The sequence below is a fragment of the Phalangium opilio genome, unplaced genomic scaffold, assembly GCF_054372755.1.
Source record: "Phalangium opilio isolate 3A_F unplaced genomic scaffold, DU_Popi_V2 ptg000352l_1, whole genome shotgun sequence".
NCBI classification, from domain to species: Eukaryota; Metazoa; Arthropoda; class Arachnida; order Opiliones; family Phalangiidae; genus Phalangium; species Phalangium opilio.
The window spans coordinates 3,484,543-3,501,866 of record NW_028324228.1 but is presented as its reverse complement, the minus strand read 5'-3'; the positions used below and the strand labels follow the sequence as shown (position 1 = coordinate 3,501,866).

Here is a 17,324-nt window from a genome sequence, read left to right as displayed (position 1 = left end):
GATAGTCACTAATTAAATGAAAAAGTGAGTTTGAAGAAAAAGTAACCCAATAAAATACTCTACGCTAGAAATAATGGTCAAGGCGATTTCTGAACCCTTTACTTTTCGAGAAACGTTATTGGTTTTACAAAAAATGTGCACGATTTTGAGAGTCAAAGAAACGAGATCGTACGGGTTGCACCGGCCTGGAATCGAACCCGGACCTCCCGCTTGGAAGGCGAGAATTCTACCATTGAACTACCGATGCTTGCATAGGTCACACTTCGATATGACACACAAAAGAAGCCTAGATTAGTATACATATAATAAACCGCTCCCCGGCGGGGAATCGAACCCCGGTCTCTCGCGTGACAGGCGAGGATACTCACCACTATACTACCGAGCATGGATGAAAGCTGGTTATCTCAGTTTTTAAACTTATAGTACTTCTATCCGAATTTTTTTCGCAAAGTCCCGGAGCATGTGCAATAGTCAGTAATTAAATGAAAAAGTGAGTTTGAAGAAAAAGTAACCCTATAAAATACTCTACGCTAGAAATAATGGTCTAGGCGATTTCTGAACACTTTACTTTTCGAGAAAGGTTATTGGTTTTACAAAAAATGTGCACGATTTTGAGAGTCAAAGAAACGAGATCGTACGGGTTGCACCGGCCGGGAATCGAACCCGGACCTCCCGCTTGGAAGGCGAGAATTCTACCATTGAACTACCGATGCTTGCATAGGTCACACTTCGATATGACACACAAAAGAAGCCTAGATTAGTATACATATAATAAACCGCTCCCCGGCGGGGAATCGAACCCCGGTCTCTCGCGTGACAGGCGAGGATACTCACCACTATACTACCGAGGATGAATAAAAGTTGGTTATCTCAGTTTTTTAAACTTATAGTACTTCTATCCGAATTTTTTTCGCTAAGTCCCGGCGCATGCGCGATAGTCACTAATTAAATGAAAAAGAGAGTTTGAAGAAAAAGTAACCCAATAAAATACTCTACGCTAGAAATAATGGTCAAGGCGATTTCTGAACCCTTTACTTTTCGAGAAACGTTATTGGTTTTACAAAAAATGTGCACGATTTTGAGAGTCAAAGAAACGAGATCGTACGGGTTGCACCGGCCGGGAATCGAACCCGGACCTCCCGCTTGGAAGGCGAGAATTCTACCATTGAACTACCGATGCTTGCATAGGTCACACTTCGATACGACACACAAAAGAAGCCTAGATTAGTGTACATTTAAAAAACCCCTGCCCTGCGGCGAATCGAACCCCGGTCTCTCGCGTGACAGGCGAGGATACTCACCACTATACTACCGAACATGAATGAAAGCTGGTTATCTCAGTTTTTTAAACTTATAGTACTTCTATCCGAATTTTTTTCGCAAAGTCCCGGAGCATGTGCAATAGTCAGTAATTAAATGAAAAAGTGAGTTTGAAGAAAAAGTAACCCTATAAAATACTCTACGCTAGAAATAATGGTCAAGGCGATTTCTGAACCCTTTACTTTTCGAGAAACGTTATTGGTTTTACAAAAAATGTGCACGATTTTGAGAGTCAAAGAAACGAGATCGTACGGGTTGCACCGGCCGGGAATCGAACCCGGACCTCCCGCTTGGAAGGCGAGAATTCTACCATTGAACTACCGATGCTTGCATAGGTCACACTTCGATATGACACACAAAAGAAGCCTAGATTAGTATACATATAATAAACCGCTCCCCGGCGGGGAATCGAACCCCGGTCTCTCGCGTGACAGGCGAGGATACTCACCACTATACTACCGAGCATGAATGAAAGCTGGTTATCTCAGTTTTTAAACTGATAGTACTTCTATCCGAATTTTTTTCGCAAAGTCCCGGAGCATGTGCAATAGTCAGTAATTAAATGAAAAAGTGAGTTTGAAGAAAAAGTAACCCTATAAAATACTCTACGCTAGAAATAATGGTCTAGGCGATTTCTGAACACTTTACTTTTCGAGAAACGTTATTGGTTTTACAAAAAATGTGCACGATTTTGAGAGTCAAAGAAACGAGATCGTACGGCTTGCACCGGCCGGGAATCGAACCCGGACCTCCCGCTTGGAAGGCGAGAATTCTACCATTGAACTACCGATGCTTGCATAGGTCACACTTCGATACGACACACAAAAGAAGCCTAGATTAGTGTACATTTAAAAAACCGCTCCCCGGCGGGGAATCGAACCCCGGTCTCTCGCGTGACAGGCGAGGATACTCACCACTATACTACCGAGGATGAATCAAATTTGGTTATCTCAGTTTTTTAATCTTATAGTACTTCTATCCGAATTTTCTACCATTGAACTACCGATGCTTGCATAGGTCACACTTCGATATGACACACAAAAGAAGCCTAGATTAGTATACATTTAAAAAACCGCTCCCCGGCGGGGAATCGAACCCCGGTCTCTCGCGTGACAGGCGAGGATACTCACCACTATACTACCGAGGATGAATCAAATTTGGTTATCTCAGTTTTTTAATCTTATAGTACTTCTATCCGAATTTTTTTCGCTAAGTCCCGGAGCATGCGCGATAGTCACTAATTAAATGAAAAAGTGAGTTTGAAGAAAAAGTAACCCAATAAAATACTCTACGCTAGAAATAATGGTCAAGGCGATTTCTGAACCCTTTACTTTTCGAGAAACGTTATTGGTTTTACAAAAAATGTGCACGATTTTGAGAGTCAAAGAAACGAGATCGTACGGGTTGCACCGGCCGGGAATCGAACCCGGACCTCCCGCTTGGAAGGCGAGAATTCTACCATTGAACTACCGATGCTTGCATAGGTCACACTTCGATATGACACACAAAAGAAGCCTAGATTAGTATACATATAATAAACCGCTCCCCGGCGGGGAATCGAACCCCGGTCTCTCGCGTGACAGGCGAGGATACTCACCACTATACTACCGAGGATGAATAAAAGTTGGTTATCTCAGTTTTTTAAACTTATAGTACTTCTATCCGAATTTTTTTCGCTAAGTCCCGGCGCATGCGCGATAGTCACTAATTAAATGAAAAAGAGAGTTTGAAGAAAAAGTAACCCAATAAAATACTCTACGCTAGAAATAATGGTCAAGGCGATTTCTGAACCCTTTACTTTTCGAGAAACGTTATTGGTTTTACAAAAAATGTGCACGATTTTGAGAGTCAAAGAAACGAGATCGTACGGGTTGCACCGGCCGGGAATCGAACCCGGACCTCCCGCTTGGAAGGCGAGAATTCTACCATTGAACTACCGATGCTTGCATAGGTCACACTTCGATACGACACACAAAAGAAGCCTAGATTAGTGTACATTTAAAAAACCCCTGCCCTGCGGCGAATCGAACCCCGGTCTCTCGCGTGACAGGCGAGGATACTCACCACTATACTACCGAACATGAATGAAAGCTGGTTATCTCAGTTTTTTAAACTTATAGTACTTCTATCCGAATTTTTTTCGCAAAGTCCCGGAGCATGTGCAATAGTCAGTAATTAAATGAAAAAGTGAGTTTGAAGAAAAAGTAACCCTATAAAATACTCTACGCTAGAAATAATGGTCAAGGCGATTTCTGAACCCTTTACTTTTCGAGAAACGTTATTGGTTTTACAAAAAATGTGCACGATTTTGAGAGTCAAAGAAACGAGATCGTACGGGTTGCACCGGCCGGGAATCGAACCCGGACCTCCCGCTTGGAAGGCGAGAATTCTACCATTGAACTACCGATGCTTGCATAGGTCACACTTCGATATGACACACAAAAGAAGCCTAGATTAGTATACATATAATAAACCGCTCCCCGGCGGGGAATCGAGCCCCGGTCTCTCGCGTGACAGGCGAGGATACTCACCACTATACTACCGAGCATGAATGAAAGCTGGTTATCTCAGTTTTTAAACTGATAGTACTTCTATCCGAATTTTTTTCGCAAAGTCCCGGAGCATGTGCAATAGTCAGTAATTAAATGAAAAAGTGAGTTTGAAGAAAAAGTAACCCTATAAAATACTCTACGCTAGAAATAATGGTCAAGGCGATTTCTGAACCCTTTACTTTTCGAGAAACGTTATTGGTTTTACAAAAAATGTGCACGATTTTGAGAGTCAAAGAAACGAGATCGTACGGCTTGCACCGGCCGGGAATCGAACCCGGACCTCCCGCTTGGAAGGCGAGAATTCTACCATTGAACTACCGATGCTTGCATAGGTCACACTTCGATATGACACACAAAAGAAGCCTAGATTAGTATACATATAATAAACCGCTCCCCGGCGGGGAATCGAACCCCGGTCTCTCGCGTGACAGGCGAGGATACTCACCACTATACTACCGAGCATGAATGAAAGCTGGTTATCTCAGTTTTTAAACTGATAGTACTTCTATCCGAATTTTTTTCGCAAAGTCCCGGAGCATGTGCAATAGTCAGTAATTAAATGAAAAAGTGAGTTTGAAGAAAAAGTAACCCTATAAAATACTCTACGCTAGAAATAATGGTCTAGGCGATTTCTGAACACTTTACTTTTCGAGAAACGTTATTGGTTTTACAAAAAATGTGCACGATTTTGAGAGTCAAAGAAACGAGATCGTACGGCTTGCACCGGCCGGGAATCGAACCCGGACCTCCCGCTTGGAAGGCGAGAATTCTACCATTGAACTACCGATGCTTGCATAGGTCACACTTCGATACGACACACAAAAGAAGCCTAGATTAGTGTACATTTAAAAAACCCCTGCCCTGCGGCGAATCGAACCCCGGTCTCTCGCGTGACAGGCGAGGATACTCACCACTATACTACCGAGGATGAATAAAAGTTGGTTATCTCAGTTTTTTAAACTTATAGTACTTCTATCCGAATTTTTTTCGCTAAGTCCCGGCGCATGCGCGATAGTCACTAATTAAATGAAAAAGAGAGTTTGAAGAAAAAGTAACCCAATAAAATACTCTACGCTAGAAATAATGGTCAAGGCGATTTCTGAACCCTTTACTTTTCGAGAAACGTTATTGGTTTTACAAAAAATGTGCACGATTTTGAGAGTCAAAGAAACGAGATCGTACGGGTTGCACCGGCCGGGAATCGAACCCGGACCTCCCGCTTGGAAGGCGAGAATTCTACCATTGAACTACCGATGCTTGCATAGGTCACACTTCGATACGACACACAAAAGAAGCCTAGATTAGTGTACATTTAAAAAACCCCTGCCCTGCGGCGAATCGAACCCCGGTCTCTCGCGTGACAGGCGAGGATACTCACCACTATACTACCGAACATGAATGAAAGCTGGTTATCTCAGTTTTTTAAACTTATAGTACTTCTATCCGAATTTTTTTCGCAAAGTCCCGGAGCATGTGCAATAGTCAGTAATTAAATGAAAAAGTGAGTTTGAAGAAAAAGTAACCCTATAAAATACTCTACGCTAGAAATAATGGTCAAGGCGATTTCTGAACCCTTTACTTTTCGAGAAACGTTATTGGTTTTACAAAAAATGTGCACGATTTTGAGAGTCAAAGAAACGAGATCGTACGGCTTGCACCGGCCGGGAATCGAACCCGGACCTCCCGCTTGGAAGGCGAGAATTCTACCATTGAACTACCGATGCTTGCATAGGTCACACTTCGATATGACACACAAAAGAAGCCTAGATTAGTATACATATAATAAACCGCTCCCCGGCGGGGAATCGAACCCCGGTCTCTCGCGTGACAGGCGAGGATACTCACCACTATACTACCGAGCATGAATGAAAGCTGGTTATCTCAGTTTTTAAACTTATAGTACTTCTATCCGAATTTTTTTCGCAAAGTCCCGGAGCATGTGCAATAGTCAGTAATTAAATGAAAAAGTGAGTTTGAAGAAAACGTAACCCTATAAAATACTCTACGCTAGAAATAATGGTCTAGGCGATTTCTGAACACTTTACTTTTCGAGAAAGGTTATTGGTTTTACAAAAAATGTGCACGATTTTGAGAGTCAAAGAAACGAGATCGTACGGGTTGCACCGGCCGGGAATCGAACCCGGACCTCCCGCTTGGAAGGCGAGAATTCTACCATTGAACTACCGATGCTTGCATAGGTCACACTTCGATACGACACACAAAAGAAGCCTAGATTAGTGTACATTTAAAAAACCCCTGCCCTGCGGCGAATCGAACCCCGGTCTCTCGCGTGACAGGCGAGGATACTCACCACTATACTACCGAGCATGAATGAAAGCTGGTTATCTCAGTTTTTAAACTTATAGTACTTCTATCCGAATTTTTTTCGCAAAGTCCCGGAGCATGTGCAATAGTCAGTAATTAAATGAAAAAGTGAGTTTGAAGAAAACGTAACCCTATAAAATACTCTACGCTAGAAATAATGGTCTAGGCGATTTCTGAACACTTTACTTTTCGAGAAAGGTTATTGGTTTTACAAAAAATGTGCACGATTTTGAGAGTCAAAGAAACGAGATCGTACGGGTTGCACCGGCCGGGAATCGAACCCGGACCTCCCGCTTGGAAGGCGAGAATTCTACCATTGAATTACCGATGCTTGCATAGGTCACACTTCGATACGACACACAAAAGAAGCCTAGATTAGTGTACATTTAAAAAACCCCTGCCCTGCGGCGAATCGAACCCCGGTCTCTCGCGTGACAGGCGAGGATACTCACCACTATACTACCGAACATGAATGAAAGCTGGTTATCTCAGTTTTTTAAACTTATAGTACTTCTATCCGAATTTTTTTCGCAAAGTCCCGGAGCATGTGCAATAGTCAGTAATTAAATGAAAAAGTGAGTTTGAAGAAAAAGTAACCCTATAAAATACTCTACGCTAGAAATAATGGTCAAGGCGATTTCTGAACCCTTTACTTTTCGAGAAACGTTATTGGTTTTACAAAAAATGTGCACGATTTTGAGAGTCAAAGAAACGAGATCGTACGGGTTGCACCGGCCGGGAATCGAACCCGGACCTCCCGCTTGGAAGGCGAGAATTCTACCATTGAACTACCGATGCTTGCATAGGTCACACTTCGATATGACACACAAAAGAAGCCTAGATTAGTATACATATAATAAACCGCTCCCCGGCGGGGAATCGAACCCCGGTCTCTCGCGTGACAGGCGAGGATACTCACCACTATACTACCGAGCATGAATGAAAGCTGGTTATCTCAGTTTTTAAACTGATAGTACTTCTATCCGAATTTTTTTCGCAAAGTCCCGGAGCATGTGCAATAGTCAGTAATTAAATGAAAAAGTGAGTTTGAAGAAAAAGTAACCCTATAAAATACTCTACGCTAGAAATAATGGTCTAGGCGATTTCTGAACACTTTACTTTTCGAGAAACGTTATTGGTTTTACAAAAAATGTGCACGATTTTGAGAGTCAAAGAAACGAGATCGTACGGCTTGCACCGGCCGGGAATCGAACCCGGACCTCCCGCTTGGAAGGCGAGAATTCTACCATTGAACTACCGATGCTTGCATAGGTCACACTTCGATATGACACACAAAAGAAGCCTAGATTAGTATACATATAATAAACCGCTCCCCGGCGGGGAATCGAACCCCGGTCTCTCGCGTGACAGGCGAGGATACTCACCACTATACTACCGAGCATGGATGAAAGCTGGTTATCTCAGTTTTTAAACTTATAGTACTTCTATCCGAATTTTTTTCGCAAAGTCCCGGAGCATGTGCAATAGTCAGTAATTAAATGAAAAAGTGAGTTTGAAGAAAAAGTAACCCTATAAAATACTCTACGCTAGAAATAATGGTCTAGGCGATTTCTGAACACTTTACTTTTCGAGAAAGGTTATTGGTTTTACAAAAAATGTGCACGATTTTGAGAGTCAAAGAAACGAGATCGTACGGGTTGCACCGGCCGGGAATCGAACCCGGACCTCCCGCTTGGAAGGCGAGAATTCTACCATTGAACTACCGATGCTTGCATAGGTCACACTTCGATATGACACACAAAAGAAGCCTAGATTAGTATACATATAATAAACCGCTCCCCGGCGGGGAATCGAACCCCGGTCTCTCGCGTGACAGGCGAGGATACTCACCACTATACTACCGAGGATGAATAAAAGTTGGTTATCTCAGTTTTTTAAACTTATAGTACTTCTATCCGAATTTTTTTCGCTAAGTCCCGGCGCATGCGCGATAGTCACTAATTAAATGAAAAAGAGAGTTTGAAGAAAAAGTAACCCAATAAAATACTCTACGCTAGAAATAATGGTCAAGGCGATTTCTGAACCCTTTACTTTTCGAGAAACGTTATTGGTTTTACAAAAAATGTGCACGATTTTGAGAGTCAAAGAAACGAGATCGTACGGGTTGCACCGGCCGGGAATCGAACCCGGACCTCCCGCTTGGAAGGCGAGAATTCTACCATTGAACTACCGATGCTTGCATAGGTCACACTTCGATACGACACACAAAAGAAGCCTAGATTAGTGTACATTTAAAAAACCCCTGCCCTGCGGCGAATCGAACCCCGGTCTCTCGCGTGACAGGCGAGGATACTCACCACTATACTACCGAACATGAATGAAAGCTGGTTATCTCAGTTTTTTAAACTTATAGTACTTCTATCCGAATTTTTTTCGCAAAGTCCCGGAGCATGTGCAATAGTCAGTAATTAAATGAAAAAGTGAGTTTGAAGAAAAAGTAACCCTATAAAATACTCTACGCTAGAAATAATGGTCAAGGCGATTTCTGAACCCTTTACTTTTCGAGAAACGTTATTGGTTTTACAAAAAATGTGCACGATTTTGAGAGTCAAAGAAACGAGATCGTACGGGTTGCACCGGCCGGGAATCGAACCCGGACCTCCCGCTTGGAAGGCGAGAATTCTACCATTGAACTACCGATGCTTGCATAGGTCACACTTCGATATGACACACAAAAGAAGCCTAGATTAGTATACATATAATAAACCGCTCCCCGGCGGGGAATCGAACCCCGGTCTCTCGCGTGACAGGCGAGGATACTCACCACTATACTACCGAGCATGAATGAAAGCTGGTTATCTCAGTTTTTAAACTGATAGTACTTCTATCCGAATTTTTTTCGCAAAGTCCCGGAGCATGTGCAATAGTCAGTAATTAAATGAAAAAGTGAGTTTGAAGAAAAAGTAACCCTATAAAATACTCTACGCTAGAAATAATGGTCTAGGCGATTTCTGAACACTTTACTTTTCGAGAAACGTTATTGGTTTTACAAAAAATGTGCACGATTTTGAGAGTCAAAGAAACGAGATCGTACGGCTTGCACCGGCCGGGAATCGAACCCGGACCTCCCGCTTGGAAGGCGAGAATTCTACCATTGAACTACCGATGCTTGCATAGGTCACACTTCGATACGACACACAAAAGAAGCCTAGATTAGTGTACATTTAAAAAACCGCTCCCCGGCGGGGAATCGAACCCCGGTCTCTCGCGTGACAGGCGAGGGTACTCACCACTATACTACCGAGGATGAATCAAATTTGGTTATCTCAGTTTTTTAATCTTATAGTACTTCTATCCGAATTTTCTACCATTGAACTACCGATGCTTGCATAGGTCACACTTCGATATGACACACAAAAGAAGCCTAGATTAGTATACATATAATAAACCGCTCCCCGGCGGGGAATCGAACCCCGGTCTCTCGCGTGACAGGCGAGGATACTCACCACTATACTACCGAGGATGAATAAAAGTTGGTTATCTCAGTTTTTTAAACTTATAGTACTTCTATCCGAATTTTTTTCGCTAAGTCCCGGCGCATGCGCGATAGTCACTAATTAAATGAAAAAGAGAGTTTGAAGAAAAAGTAACCCAATAAAATACTCTACGCTAGAAATAATGGTCAAGGCGATTTCTGAACCCTTTACTTTTCGAGAAACGTTATTGGTTTTACAAAAAATGTGCACGATTTTGAGAGTCAAAGAAACGAGATCGTACTGGTTGCACCGGCCGGGAATCGAACCCGGACCTCCCGCTTGGAAGGCGAGAATTCTACCATTGAACTACCGATGCTTGCATAGGTCACACTTCGATACGACACACAAAAGAAGCCTAGATTAGTGTACATTTAAAAAACCCCTGCCCTGCGGCGAATCGAACCCCGGTCTCTCGCGTGACAGGCGAGGATACTCACCACTATACTACCGAACATGAATGAAAGCTGGTTATCTCAGTTTTTTAAACTTATAGTACTTCTATCCGAATTTTTTTCGCAAAGTCCCGGAGCATGTGCAATAGTCAGTAATTAAATGAAAAAGTGAGTTTGAAGAAAAAGTAACCCTATAAAATACTCTACGCTAGAAATAATGGTCAAGGCGATTTCTGAACCCTTTACTTTTCGAGAAACGTTATTGGTTTTACAAAAAATGTGCACGATTTTGAGAGTCAAAGAAACGAGATCGTACGGGTTGCACCGGCCGGGAATCGAACCCGGACCTCCCGCTTGGAAGGCGAGAATTCTACCATTGAACTACCGATGCTTGCATAGGTCACACTTCGATATGACACACAAAAGAAGCCTAGATTAGTATACATATAATAAACCGCTCCCCGGCGGGGAATCGAACCCCGGTCTCTCGCGTGACAGGCGAGGATACTCACCACTATACTACCGAGCATGAATGAAAGCTGGTTATCTCAGTTTTTAAACTGATAGTACTTCTATCCGAATTTTTTTCGCAAAGTCCCGGAGCATGTGCAATAGTCAGTAATTAAATGAAAAAGTGAGTTTGAAGAAAAAGTAACCCTATAAAATACTCTACGCTAGAAATAATGGTCTAGGCGATTTCTGAACACTTTACTTTTCGAGAAACGTTATTGGTTTTACAAAAAATGTGCACGATTTTGAGAGTCAAAGAAACGAGATCGTACGGCTTGCACCGGCCGGGAATCGAACCCGGACCTCCCGCTTGGAAGGCGAGAATTCTACCATTGAACTACCGATGCTTGCATAGGTCACACTTCGATACGACACACAAAAGAAGCCTAGATTAGTGTACATTTAAAAAACCCCTGCCCTGCGGCGAATCGAACCCCGGTCTCTCGCGTGACAGGCGAGGATACTCACCACTATACTACCGAGGATGAATAAAAGTTGGTTATCTCAGTTTTTTAAACTTATAGTACTTCTATCCGAATTTTTTTCGCTAAGTCCCGGCGCATGCGCGATAGTCACTAATTAAATGAAAAAGAGAGTTTGAAGAAAAAGTAACCCAATAAAATACTCTACGCTAGAAATAATGGTCAAGGCGATTTCTGAACCCTTTACTTTTCGAGAAACGTTATTGGTTTTACAAAAAATGTGCACGATTTTGAGAGTCAAAGAAACGAGATCGTACGGGTTGCACCGGCCGGGAATCGAACCCGGACCTCCCGCTTGGAAGGCGAGAATTCTACCATTGAACTACCGATGCTTGCATAGGTCACACTTCGATATGACACACAAAAGAAGCCTAGATTAGTATACATATAATAAACCGCTCCCCGGCGGGGAATCGAACCCCGGTCTCTCGCGTGACAGGCGAGGATACTCACCACTATACTACCGAGCATGAATGAAAGCTGGTTATCTCAGTTTTTAAACTGATAGTACTTCTATCCGAATTTTTTTCGCAAAGTCCCGGAGCATGTGCAATAGTCAGTAATTAAATGAAAAAGTGAGTTTGAAGAAAAAGTAACCCTATAAAATACTCTACGCTAGAAATAATGGTCTAGGCGATTTCTGAACACTTTACTTTTCGAGAAACGTTATTGGTTTTACAAAAAATGTGCACGATTTTGAGAGTCAAAGAAACGAGATCGTACGGCTTGCACCGGCCGGGAATCGAACCCGGACCTCCCGCTTGGAAGGCGAGAATTCTACCATTGAACTACCGATGCTTGCATAGGTCACACTTCGATATGACACACAAAAGAAGCCTAGATTAGTATACATATAATAAACCGCTCCCCGGCGGGGAATCGAACCCCGGTCTCTCGCGTGACAGGCGAGGATACTCACCACTATACTACCGAGCATGAATGAAAGCTGGTTATCTCAGTTTTTAAACTTATAGTACTTCTATCCGAATTTTTTTCGCAAAGTCCCGGAGCATGTGCAATAGTCAGTAATTAAATGAAAAAGTGAGTTTGAAGAAAAAGTAACCCTATAAAATACTCTACGCTAGAAATAATGGTCTAGGCGATTTCTGAACACTTTACTTTTCGAGAAAGGATATTGGTTTTACAAAAAATGTGCACGATTTTGAGAGTCAAAGAAACGAGATCGTACGGGTTGCACCGGCCGGGAATCGAACCCGGACCTCCCGCTTGGAAGGCGAGAATTCTACCATTGAACTACCGATGCTTGCATATGTCACACTTCGATATGACACACAAAAGAAGCCTAGATTAGTATACATATAATAAACCGCTCCCCGGCGGGGAATCGAACCCCGGTCTCTCGCGTGACAGGCGAGGATACTCACCACTATACTACCGAACATGAATGAAAGCTGGTTATCTCAGTTTTTTAAACTTATAGTACTTCTATCCGAATTTTTTTCGCAAAGTCCCGGAGCATGTGCAATAGTCAGTAATTAAATGAAAAAGTGAGTTTGAAGAAAAAGTAACCCTATAAAATACTCTACGCTAGAAATAATGGTCAAGGCGATTTCTGAACCCTTTACTTTTCGAGAAACGTTATTGGTTTTACAAAAAATGTGCACGATTTTGAGAGTCAAAGAAACGAGATCGTACGGGTTGCACCGGCCGGGAATCGAACCCGGACCTCCCGCTTGGAAGGCGAGAATTCTACCATTGAACTACCGATGCTTGCATAGGTCACACTTCGATACGACACACAAAAGAAGCCTAGATTAGTGTACATTTAAAAAACCGCTCCCCGGCGGGGAATCGAACCCCGGTCTCTCGCGTGACAGGCGAGGATACTCACCACTATACTACCGAGGATGAATCAAATTTGGTTATCTCAGTTTTTTAATCTTATAGTACTTCTATCCGAATTTTCTACCATTGAACTACCGATGCTTGCATAGGTCACACTTCGATATGACACACAAAAGAAGCCTAGATTAGTATACATATAATAAACCGCTCCCCGGCGGGGAATCGAACCCCGGTCTCTCGCGTGACAGGCGAGGATACTCACCACTATACTACCGAGCATGAATGAAAGCTGGTTATCTCAGTTTTTAAACTTATAGTACTTCTATCCGAATTTTTTTCGCAAAGTCCCGGAGCATGTGCGATAGTCACTAATTAAATGAAAAAGAGAGTTTGAAGAAAAAGTAACCCAATAAAATACTCTACGCTAGAAATAATGGTCAAGGCGATTTCTGAACACTTTACTTTTCGAGAAACGTTATTGGTTTTACAAAAAATGTGCACGATTTTGAGAGTCAAAGAAACGAGATCGTACGGCTTGCACCGGCCGGGAATCGAACCCGGACCTCCCGCTTGGAAGGCGAGAATTCTACCATTGAACTACCGATGCTTGCATAGGTCACACTTCGATACGACACACAAAAGAAGCCTAGATTAGTGTACATTTAAAAAACCGCTCCCCGGCGGGGAATCGAACCCCGGTCTCTCGCGTGACAGGCGAGGATACTCACCACTATACTACCGAGGATGAATCAAATTTGGTTATCTCAGTTTTTTAATCTTATAGTACTTCTATCCGAATTTTCTACCATTGAACTACCGATGCTTGCATAGGTCACACTTCGATATGACACACAAAAGAAGCCTAGATTAGTATACATATAATAAACCGCTCCCCGGCGGGGAATCGAACCCCGGTCTCTCGCGTGACAGGCGAGGATACTCACCACTATACTACCGAGCATGAATGAAAGCTGGTTATCTCAGTTTTTAAACTTATAGTACTTCTATCCGAATTTTTTTCGCAAAGTCCCGGAGCATGTGCAATAGTCAGTAATTAAATGAAAAAGTGAGTTTGAAGAAAAAGTAACCCTATAAAATACTCTACGCTAGAAATAATGGTCTAGGCGATTTCTGAACACTTTACTTTTCGAGAAACGTTATTGGTTTTACAAAAAATGTGCACGATTTTGAGAGTCAAAGAAACGAGATCGTACGGGTTGCACCGGCCGGGAATCGAACCCGGACCTCCCGCTTGGAAGGCGAGAATTCTACCATTGAACTACCGATGCTTGCATAGGTCACACTTCGATACGACACACAAAAGAAGCCTAGATTAGTGTACATTTAAAAAACCGCTCCCCGGCGGGGAATCGAACCCCGGTCTCTCGCGTGACAGGCGAGGATACTCACCACTATACTACCGAGGATGAATCAAATTTGGTTATCTCAGTTTTTTAATCTTATAGTACTTCTATCCGAATTTTCTACCATTGAACTACCGATGCTTGCATAGGTCACACTTCGATATGACACACAAAAGAAGCCTAGATTAGTATACATATAATAAACCGCTCCCCGGCGGGGAATCGAACCCCGGTCTCTCGCGTGACAGGCGAGGATACTCACCACTATACTACCGAGCATGAATGAAAGCTGGTTATCTCAGTTTTTAAACTTATAGTACTTCTATCCGAATTTTTTTCGCAAAGTCCCGGAGCATGTGCAATAGTCAGTAATTAAATGAAAAAGTGAGTTTGAAGAAAAAGTAACCCTATAAAATACTCTACGCTAGAAATAATGGTCTAGGCGATTTCTGAACACTTTACTTTTCGAGAAACGTTATTGGTTTTACAAAAAATGTGCACGATTTTGAGAGTCAAAGAAACGAGATCGTACGGCTTGCACCGGCCGGGAATCGAACCCGGACCTCCCGCTTGGAAGGCGAGAATTCTACCATTGAACTACCGATGCTTGCATAGGTCACACTTCGATACGACACACAAAAGAAGCCTAGATTAGTGTACATTTAAAAAACCGCTCCCCGGCGGGGAATCGAACCCCGGTCTCTCGCGTGACAGGCGAGGATACTCACCACTATACTACCGAGGATGAATCAAATTTGGTTATCTCAGTTTTTTAATCTTATAGTACTTCTATCCGAATTTTCTACCTTTGAACTACCGATGCTTGCATAGGTCACACTTCGATATGACACACAAAAGAAGCCTAGATTAGTATACATATAATAAACCGCTCCCCGGCGGGGAATCGAACCCCGGTCTCTCGCGTGACAGGCGAGGATACTCACCACTATACTACAGAGCATGAATGAAAGCTGGTTATCTCAGTTTTTTAAACTTATAGTACTTCTATCCGAATTTTTTTCGCAAAGTCCCGGAGCATGTGCAATAGTCAGTAATTAAATGAAAAAGTGAGTTTGAAGAAAAAGTAACCCTATAAAATACTCTACGCTAGAAATAATGGTCTAGGCGATTTCTGAACACTTTACTTTTCGAGAAAGGTTATTGGTTTTACAAAAAATGTGCACGATTTTGAGAGTCAAAGAAACGAGATCGTACGGGTTGCACCGGCCGGGAATCGAACCCGGACCTCCCGCTTGGAAGGCGAGAATTCTACCATTGAACTACCGATGCTTGCATAGGTCACACTTCGATATGACACACAAAAGAAGCCTAGATTAGTATACATATAATAAACCGCTCCCCGGCGGGGAATCGAACCCCGGTCTCTGGCGTGACAGGCGAGGATACTCACCACTATACTACCGAGGATGAATAAAAGTTGGTTATCTCAGTTTTTTAAACTTATAGTACTTCTATCCGAATTTTTTTCGCTTAGTCCCGGAGCATGCGCGATAGTCACTAATTAAATGAAAAAGAGAGTTTGAAGAAAAAGTAACCCAATAAAATACTCTACGCTAGAAATAATGGTCAAGGCGATTTCTGAACCCTTTACTTTTCGAGAAACGTTATTGGTTTTACAAATAATGTGCACGATTTTGAGAGTCAAAGAAACGAGATCGTACGGGTTGCACCGGCCGGGAATCGAACCCGGACCTCCCGCTTGGAAGGCGAGAATTCTACCATTGAACTACCGATGCTTGCATAGGTCACACTTCGATATGACACACAAAAGAAGCCTAGATTAGTATACATATAATAAACCGCTCCCCGGCGGGGAATCGAACCCCGGTCTCTCGCGTGACAGGCGAGGATACTCACCACTATACTACCGAGGATGAGTAAAAGTTGGTTATCTCAGTTTTTTAAACTTATAGTACTTCTATCCGAATTTTTTTCGCTAAGTCCCGGAGCATGCGCGATAGTCACTAATTAAATGAAAAAGTGAGTTTGAAGAAAAAGTAACCCAATAAAATACTCTACGCTAGAAATAATGGTCAAGGCGATTTCTGAACCCTTTACTTTTCGAGAAACGTTATTGGTTTTACAAAAAATGTGCACGATTTTGAGAGTCAAAGAAACGAGATCGTACGGGTTGCACCGGCCGGGAATCGAACCCGGACCTCCCGCTTGGAAGGCGAGAATTCTACCATTGAACTACCGATGCTTGCATAGGTCACACTTCGATACGACACACAAAAGAAGCCTAGATTAGTGTACATTTAAAAAACCGCTCCCCGGCGGGGAATCGAACCCCGGTCTCTCGCGTGACAGGCGAGGATACTCACCACTATACTACCGAACATGAATGAAAGCTGGTTATCTCAGTTTTTTAAACTTATAGTACTTCTATCCGAATTTTTTTCGCAAAGTCCCGGAGCATGTGCAATAGTCAGTAATTAAATGAAAAAGTGAGTTTGAAGAAAAAGTAACCCTATAAAATACTCTACGCTAGAAATAATGGTCTAGGCGATTTCTGAACACTTTACTTTTCGAGAAAGGTTATTGGTTTTACAAAAAATGTGCACGATTTTGAGAGTCAAAGAAACGATATCGTACGGGTTGCACCGGCCGGGAATCGAACCCGGACCTCCCGCTTGGAAAAGCGAGAATTCTACCATTGAACTACCGATGCTTGCATACGTCACACTTCGATATGACACACAAAAGAAGCCTAGATTAGTATACATATAATAAACCGCTCCCCGGCGGGGAATCGAACCCCGGTCTCTCGCGTGACAGGCGAGGATACTCACCACTATACTACCGAGGATGAGTAAAAGTTGGTTATCTCAGTTTTTTAAACTTATAGTACTTCTATCCGAATTTTTTTCGCTAAGTCCCGGAGCATGCGCGATAGTCACTAATTAAATGAAAAAGTGAGTTTGAAGAAAAAGTAACCCAATAAAATACTCTACGCTAGAAATAATGGTCTAGGCGATTTCTGAACACTTTACTTTTCGAGAAAGGTTATTGGTTTTACAAAAAATGTGCACGATTTTGAGAGTCAAAGAAACGA

The 17,324-nt window shown here is 42.6% G+C and overlaps 62 non-coding genes across 62 annotated transcripts; all 62 read right to left on the bottom strand.

Moving 5' to 3' along the window:
• Positions 1-176: 176 nt before the first annotated feature.
• Positions 177-247, bottom strand: TRNAG-UCC (transfer RNA glycine (anticodon UCC)). The gene has a single exon. It is a non-coding gene; the product is annotated as a tRNA-Gly (tRNA).
• Positions 248-313: 66 nt separating this feature from the next.
• On the bottom strand, positions 314-385 carry TRNAD-GUC (transfer RNA aspartic acid (anticodon GUC)). Its single transcript has one exon. It is a non-coding gene; the product is annotated as a tRNA-Asp (tRNA).
• A 257-nt stretch (positions 386-642) lies between these two features.
• TRNAG-UCC (transfer RNA glycine (anticodon UCC)) lies at positions 643-713 on the bottom strand. The gene has a single exon. It is a non-coding gene; the product is annotated as a tRNA-Gly (tRNA).
• Positions 714-779: 66 nt separating this feature from the next.
• TRNAD-GUC (transfer RNA aspartic acid (anticodon GUC)) lies at positions 780-851 on the bottom strand. The gene has a single exon. It is a non-coding gene; the product is annotated as a tRNA-Asp (tRNA).
• Positions 852-1,109: 258 nt separating this feature from the next.
• On the bottom strand, positions 1,110-1,180 carry TRNAG-UCC (transfer RNA glycine (anticodon UCC)). Its single transcript has one exon. It is a non-coding gene; the product is annotated as a tRNA-Gly (tRNA).
• A 396-nt stretch (positions 1,181-1,576) lies between these two features.
• On the bottom strand, positions 1,577-1,647 carry TRNAG-UCC (transfer RNA glycine (anticodon UCC)). The gene has a single exon. It is a non-coding gene; the product is annotated as a tRNA-Gly (tRNA).
• Positions 1,648-1,713: 66 nt separating this feature from the next.
• On the bottom strand, positions 1,714-1,785 carry TRNAD-GUC (transfer RNA aspartic acid (anticodon GUC)). The gene has a single exon. It is a non-coding gene; the product is annotated as a tRNA-Asp (tRNA).
• A 257-nt stretch (positions 1,786-2,042) lies between these two features.
• On the bottom strand, positions 2,043-2,113 carry TRNAG-UCC (transfer RNA glycine (anticodon UCC)). The gene has a single exon. It is a non-coding gene; the product is annotated as a tRNA-Gly (tRNA).
• Positions 2,114-2,179: 66 nt separating this feature from the next.
• Positions 2,180-2,251, bottom strand: TRNAD-GUC (transfer RNA aspartic acid (anticodon GUC)). The gene has a single exon. It is a non-coding gene; the product is annotated as a tRNA-Asp (tRNA).
• A 144-nt stretch (positions 2,252-2,395) lies between these two features.
• Positions 2,396-2,467, bottom strand: TRNAD-GUC (transfer RNA aspartic acid (anticodon GUC)). Its single transcript has one exon. It is a non-coding gene; the product is annotated as a tRNA-Asp (tRNA).
• Positions 2,468-2,725: 258 nt separating this feature from the next.
• Positions 2,726-2,796, bottom strand: TRNAG-UCC (transfer RNA glycine (anticodon UCC)). Its single transcript has one exon. It is a non-coding gene; the product is annotated as a tRNA-Gly (tRNA).
• Positions 2,797-2,862: 66 nt separating this feature from the next.
• TRNAD-GUC (transfer RNA aspartic acid (anticodon GUC)) lies at positions 2,863-2,934 on the bottom strand. Its single transcript has one exon. It is a non-coding gene; the product is annotated as a tRNA-Asp (tRNA).
• Positions 2,935-3,192: 258 nt separating this feature from the next.
• TRNAG-UCC (transfer RNA glycine (anticodon UCC)) lies at positions 3,193-3,263 on the bottom strand. Its single transcript has one exon. It is a non-coding gene; the product is annotated as a tRNA-Gly (tRNA).
• A 396-nt stretch (positions 3,264-3,659) lies between these two features.
• TRNAG-UCC (transfer RNA glycine (anticodon UCC)) lies at positions 3,660-3,730 on the bottom strand. The gene has a single exon. It is a non-coding gene; the product is annotated as a tRNA-Gly (tRNA).
• A 395-nt stretch (positions 3,731-4,125) lies between these two features.
• On the bottom strand, positions 4,126-4,196 carry TRNAG-UCC (transfer RNA glycine (anticodon UCC)). The gene has a single exon. It is a non-coding gene; the product is annotated as a tRNA-Gly (tRNA).
• A 66-nt stretch (positions 4,197-4,262) lies between these two features.
• Positions 4,263-4,334, bottom strand: TRNAD-GUC (transfer RNA aspartic acid (anticodon GUC)). The gene has a single exon. It is a non-coding gene; the product is annotated as a tRNA-Asp (tRNA).
• A 257-nt stretch (positions 4,335-4,591) lies between these two features.
• TRNAG-UCC (transfer RNA glycine (anticodon UCC)) lies at positions 4,592-4,662 on the bottom strand. Its single transcript has one exon. It is a non-coding gene; the product is annotated as a tRNA-Gly (tRNA).
• Positions 4,663-5,058: 396 nt separating this feature from the next.
• Positions 5,059-5,129, bottom strand: TRNAG-UCC (transfer RNA glycine (anticodon UCC)). Its single transcript has one exon. It is a non-coding gene; the product is annotated as a tRNA-Gly (tRNA).
• Positions 5,130-5,525: 396 nt separating this feature from the next.
• TRNAG-UCC (transfer RNA glycine (anticodon UCC)) lies at positions 5,526-5,596 on the bottom strand. The gene has a single exon. It is a non-coding gene; the product is annotated as a tRNA-Gly (tRNA).
• A 66-nt stretch (positions 5,597-5,662) lies between these two features.
• TRNAD-GUC (transfer RNA aspartic acid (anticodon GUC)) lies at positions 5,663-5,734 on the bottom strand. The gene has a single exon. It is a non-coding gene; the product is annotated as a tRNA-Asp (tRNA).
• A 257-nt stretch (positions 5,735-5,991) lies between these two features.
• Positions 5,992-6,062, bottom strand: TRNAG-UCC (transfer RNA glycine (anticodon UCC)). The gene has a single exon. It is a non-coding gene; the product is annotated as a tRNA-Gly (tRNA).
• A 395-nt stretch (positions 6,063-6,457) lies between these two features.
• Positions 6,458-6,528, bottom strand: TRNAG-UCC (transfer RNA glycine (anticodon UCC)). Its single transcript has one exon. It is a non-coding gene; the product is annotated as a tRNA-Gly (tRNA).
• A 396-nt stretch (positions 6,529-6,924) lies between these two features.
• TRNAG-UCC (transfer RNA glycine (anticodon UCC)) lies at positions 6,925-6,995 on the bottom strand. The gene has a single exon. It is a non-coding gene; the product is annotated as a tRNA-Gly (tRNA).
• Positions 6,996-7,061: 66 nt separating this feature from the next.
• On the bottom strand, positions 7,062-7,133 carry TRNAD-GUC (transfer RNA aspartic acid (anticodon GUC)). The gene has a single exon. It is a non-coding gene; the product is annotated as a tRNA-Asp (tRNA).
• Positions 7,134-7,390: 257 nt separating this feature from the next.
• Positions 7,391-7,461, bottom strand: TRNAG-UCC (transfer RNA glycine (anticodon UCC)). The gene has a single exon. It is a non-coding gene; the product is annotated as a tRNA-Gly (tRNA).
• Positions 7,462-7,527: 66 nt separating this feature from the next.
• Positions 7,528-7,599, bottom strand: TRNAD-GUC (transfer RNA aspartic acid (anticodon GUC)). The gene has a single exon. It is a non-coding gene; the product is annotated as a tRNA-Asp (tRNA).
• Positions 7,600-7,856: 257 nt separating this feature from the next.
• TRNAG-UCC (transfer RNA glycine (anticodon UCC)) lies at positions 7,857-7,927 on the bottom strand. The gene has a single exon. It is a non-coding gene; the product is annotated as a tRNA-Gly (tRNA).
• Positions 7,928-7,993: 66 nt separating this feature from the next.
• TRNAD-GUC (transfer RNA aspartic acid (anticodon GUC)) lies at positions 7,994-8,065 on the bottom strand. The gene has a single exon. It is a non-coding gene; the product is annotated as a tRNA-Asp (tRNA).
• A 258-nt stretch (positions 8,066-8,323) lies between these two features.
• TRNAG-UCC (transfer RNA glycine (anticodon UCC)) lies at positions 8,324-8,394 on the bottom strand. The gene has a single exon. It is a non-coding gene; the product is annotated as a tRNA-Gly (tRNA).
• Positions 8,395-8,790: 396 nt separating this feature from the next.
• TRNAG-UCC (transfer RNA glycine (anticodon UCC)) lies at positions 8,791-8,861 on the bottom strand. The gene has a single exon. It is a non-coding gene; the product is annotated as a tRNA-Gly (tRNA).
• Positions 8,862-8,927: 66 nt separating this feature from the next.
• Positions 8,928-8,999, bottom strand: TRNAD-GUC (transfer RNA aspartic acid (anticodon GUC)). The gene has a single exon. It is a non-coding gene; the product is annotated as a tRNA-Asp (tRNA).
• A 257-nt stretch (positions 9,000-9,256) lies between these two features.
• On the bottom strand, positions 9,257-9,327 carry TRNAG-UCC (transfer RNA glycine (anticodon UCC)). Its single transcript has one exon. It is a non-coding gene; the product is annotated as a tRNA-Gly (tRNA).
• A 66-nt stretch (positions 9,328-9,393) lies between these two features.
• Positions 9,394-9,465, bottom strand: TRNAD-GUC (transfer RNA aspartic acid (anticodon GUC)). The gene has a single exon. It is a non-coding gene; the product is annotated as a tRNA-Asp (tRNA).
• Positions 9,466-9,609: 144 nt separating this feature from the next.
• Positions 9,610-9,681, bottom strand: TRNAD-GUC (transfer RNA aspartic acid (anticodon GUC)). The gene has a single exon. It is a non-coding gene; the product is annotated as a tRNA-Asp (tRNA).
• Positions 9,682-9,939: 258 nt separating this feature from the next.
• Positions 9,940-10,010, bottom strand: TRNAG-UCC (transfer RNA glycine (anticodon UCC)). Its single transcript has one exon. It is a non-coding gene; the product is annotated as a tRNA-Gly (tRNA).
• Positions 10,011-10,406: 396 nt separating this feature from the next.
• TRNAG-UCC (transfer RNA glycine (anticodon UCC)) lies at positions 10,407-10,477 on the bottom strand. Its single transcript has one exon. It is a non-coding gene; the product is annotated as a tRNA-Gly (tRNA).
• Positions 10,478-10,543: 66 nt separating this feature from the next.
• Positions 10,544-10,615, bottom strand: TRNAD-GUC (transfer RNA aspartic acid (anticodon GUC)). Its single transcript has one exon. It is a non-coding gene; the product is annotated as a tRNA-Asp (tRNA).
• A 257-nt stretch (positions 10,616-10,872) lies between these two features.
• On the bottom strand, positions 10,873-10,943 carry TRNAG-UCC (transfer RNA glycine (anticodon UCC)). Its single transcript has one exon. It is a non-coding gene; the product is annotated as a tRNA-Gly (tRNA).
• Positions 10,944-11,339: 396 nt separating this feature from the next.
• Positions 11,340-11,410, bottom strand: TRNAG-UCC (transfer RNA glycine (anticodon UCC)). Its single transcript has one exon. It is a non-coding gene; the product is annotated as a tRNA-Gly (tRNA).
• Positions 11,411-11,476: 66 nt separating this feature from the next.
• TRNAD-GUC (transfer RNA aspartic acid (anticodon GUC)) lies at positions 11,477-11,548 on the bottom strand. Its single transcript has one exon. It is a non-coding gene; the product is annotated as a tRNA-Asp (tRNA).
• A 257-nt stretch (positions 11,549-11,805) lies between these two features.
• On the bottom strand, positions 11,806-11,876 carry TRNAG-UCC (transfer RNA glycine (anticodon UCC)). Its single transcript has one exon. It is a non-coding gene; the product is annotated as a tRNA-Gly (tRNA).
• A 66-nt stretch (positions 11,877-11,942) lies between these two features.
• On the bottom strand, positions 11,943-12,014 carry TRNAD-GUC (transfer RNA aspartic acid (anticodon GUC)). Its single transcript has one exon. It is a non-coding gene; the product is annotated as a tRNA-Asp (tRNA).
• Positions 12,015-12,271: 257 nt separating this feature from the next.
• Positions 12,272-12,342, bottom strand: TRNAG-UCC (transfer RNA glycine (anticodon UCC)). The gene has a single exon. It is a non-coding gene; the product is annotated as a tRNA-Gly (tRNA).
• Positions 12,343-12,408: 66 nt separating this feature from the next.
• TRNAD-GUC (transfer RNA aspartic acid (anticodon GUC)) lies at positions 12,409-12,480 on the bottom strand. The gene has a single exon. It is a non-coding gene; the product is annotated as a tRNA-Asp (tRNA).
• Positions 12,481-12,738: 258 nt separating this feature from the next.
• Positions 12,739-12,809, bottom strand: TRNAG-UCC (transfer RNA glycine (anticodon UCC)). Its single transcript has one exon. It is a non-coding gene; the product is annotated as a tRNA-Gly (tRNA).
• A 66-nt stretch (positions 12,810-12,875) lies between these two features.
• On the bottom strand, positions 12,876-12,947 carry TRNAD-GUC (transfer RNA aspartic acid (anticodon GUC)). Its single transcript has one exon. It is a non-coding gene; the product is annotated as a tRNA-Asp (tRNA).
• Positions 12,948-13,091: 144 nt separating this feature from the next.
• On the bottom strand, positions 13,092-13,163 carry TRNAD-GUC (transfer RNA aspartic acid (anticodon GUC)). Its single transcript has one exon. It is a non-coding gene; the product is annotated as a tRNA-Asp (tRNA).
• Positions 13,164-13,420: 257 nt separating this feature from the next.
• TRNAG-UCC (transfer RNA glycine (anticodon UCC)) lies at positions 13,421-13,491 on the bottom strand. The gene has a single exon. It is a non-coding gene; the product is annotated as a tRNA-Gly (tRNA).
• Positions 13,492-13,557: 66 nt separating this feature from the next.
• TRNAD-GUC (transfer RNA aspartic acid (anticodon GUC)) lies at positions 13,558-13,629 on the bottom strand. The gene has a single exon. It is a non-coding gene; the product is annotated as a tRNA-Asp (tRNA).
• Positions 13,630-13,773: 144 nt separating this feature from the next.
• Positions 13,774-13,845, bottom strand: TRNAD-GUC (transfer RNA aspartic acid (anticodon GUC)). The gene has a single exon. It is a non-coding gene; the product is annotated as a tRNA-Asp (tRNA).
• Positions 13,846-14,102: 257 nt separating this feature from the next.
• On the bottom strand, positions 14,103-14,173 carry TRNAG-UCC (transfer RNA glycine (anticodon UCC)). Its single transcript has one exon. It is a non-coding gene; the product is annotated as a tRNA-Gly (tRNA).
• A 66-nt stretch (positions 14,174-14,239) lies between these two features.
• On the bottom strand, positions 14,240-14,311 carry TRNAD-GUC (transfer RNA aspartic acid (anticodon GUC)). The gene has a single exon. It is a non-coding gene; the product is annotated as a tRNA-Asp (tRNA).
• Positions 14,312-14,455: 144 nt separating this feature from the next.
• Positions 14,456-14,527, bottom strand: TRNAD-GUC (transfer RNA aspartic acid (anticodon GUC)). The gene has a single exon. It is a non-coding gene; the product is annotated as a tRNA-Asp (tRNA).
• Positions 14,528-14,784: 257 nt separating this feature from the next.
• Positions 14,785-14,855, bottom strand: TRNAG-UCC (transfer RNA glycine (anticodon UCC)). The gene has a single exon. It is a non-coding gene; the product is annotated as a tRNA-Gly (tRNA).
• Positions 14,856-14,921: 66 nt separating this feature from the next.
• Positions 14,922-14,993, bottom strand: TRNAD-GUC (transfer RNA aspartic acid (anticodon GUC)). The gene has a single exon. It is a non-coding gene; the product is annotated as a tRNA-Asp (tRNA).
• A 474-nt stretch (positions 14,994-15,467) lies between these two features.
• Positions 15,468-15,538, bottom strand: TRNAG-UCC (transfer RNA glycine (anticodon UCC)). The gene has a single exon. It is a non-coding gene; the product is annotated as a tRNA-Gly (tRNA).
• Positions 15,539-15,604: 66 nt separating this feature from the next.
• TRNAD-GUC (transfer RNA aspartic acid (anticodon GUC)) lies at positions 15,605-15,676 on the bottom strand. The gene has a single exon. It is a non-coding gene; the product is annotated as a tRNA-Asp (tRNA).
• Positions 15,677-15,934: 258 nt separating this feature from the next.
• Positions 15,935-16,005, bottom strand: TRNAG-UCC (transfer RNA glycine (anticodon UCC)). Its single transcript has one exon. It is a non-coding gene; the product is annotated as a tRNA-Gly (tRNA).
• Positions 16,006-16,071: 66 nt separating this feature from the next.
• On the bottom strand, positions 16,072-16,143 carry TRNAD-GUC (transfer RNA aspartic acid (anticodon GUC)). Its single transcript has one exon. It is a non-coding gene; the product is annotated as a tRNA-Asp (tRNA).
• A 258-nt stretch (positions 16,144-16,401) lies between these two features.
• TRNAG-UCC (transfer RNA glycine (anticodon UCC)) lies at positions 16,402-16,472 on the bottom strand. Its single transcript has one exon. It is a non-coding gene; the product is annotated as a tRNA-Gly (tRNA).
• Positions 16,473-16,538: 66 nt separating this feature from the next.
• Positions 16,539-16,610, bottom strand: TRNAD-GUC (transfer RNA aspartic acid (anticodon GUC)). Its single transcript has one exon. It is a non-coding gene; the product is annotated as a tRNA-Asp (tRNA).
• A 396-nt stretch (positions 16,611-17,006) lies between these two features.
• Positions 17,007-17,078, bottom strand: TRNAD-GUC (transfer RNA aspartic acid (anticodon GUC)). Its single transcript has one exon. It is a non-coding gene; the product is annotated as a tRNA-Asp (tRNA).
• Between the last annotated feature and the right edge of the window lie 246 nt (positions 17,079-17,324).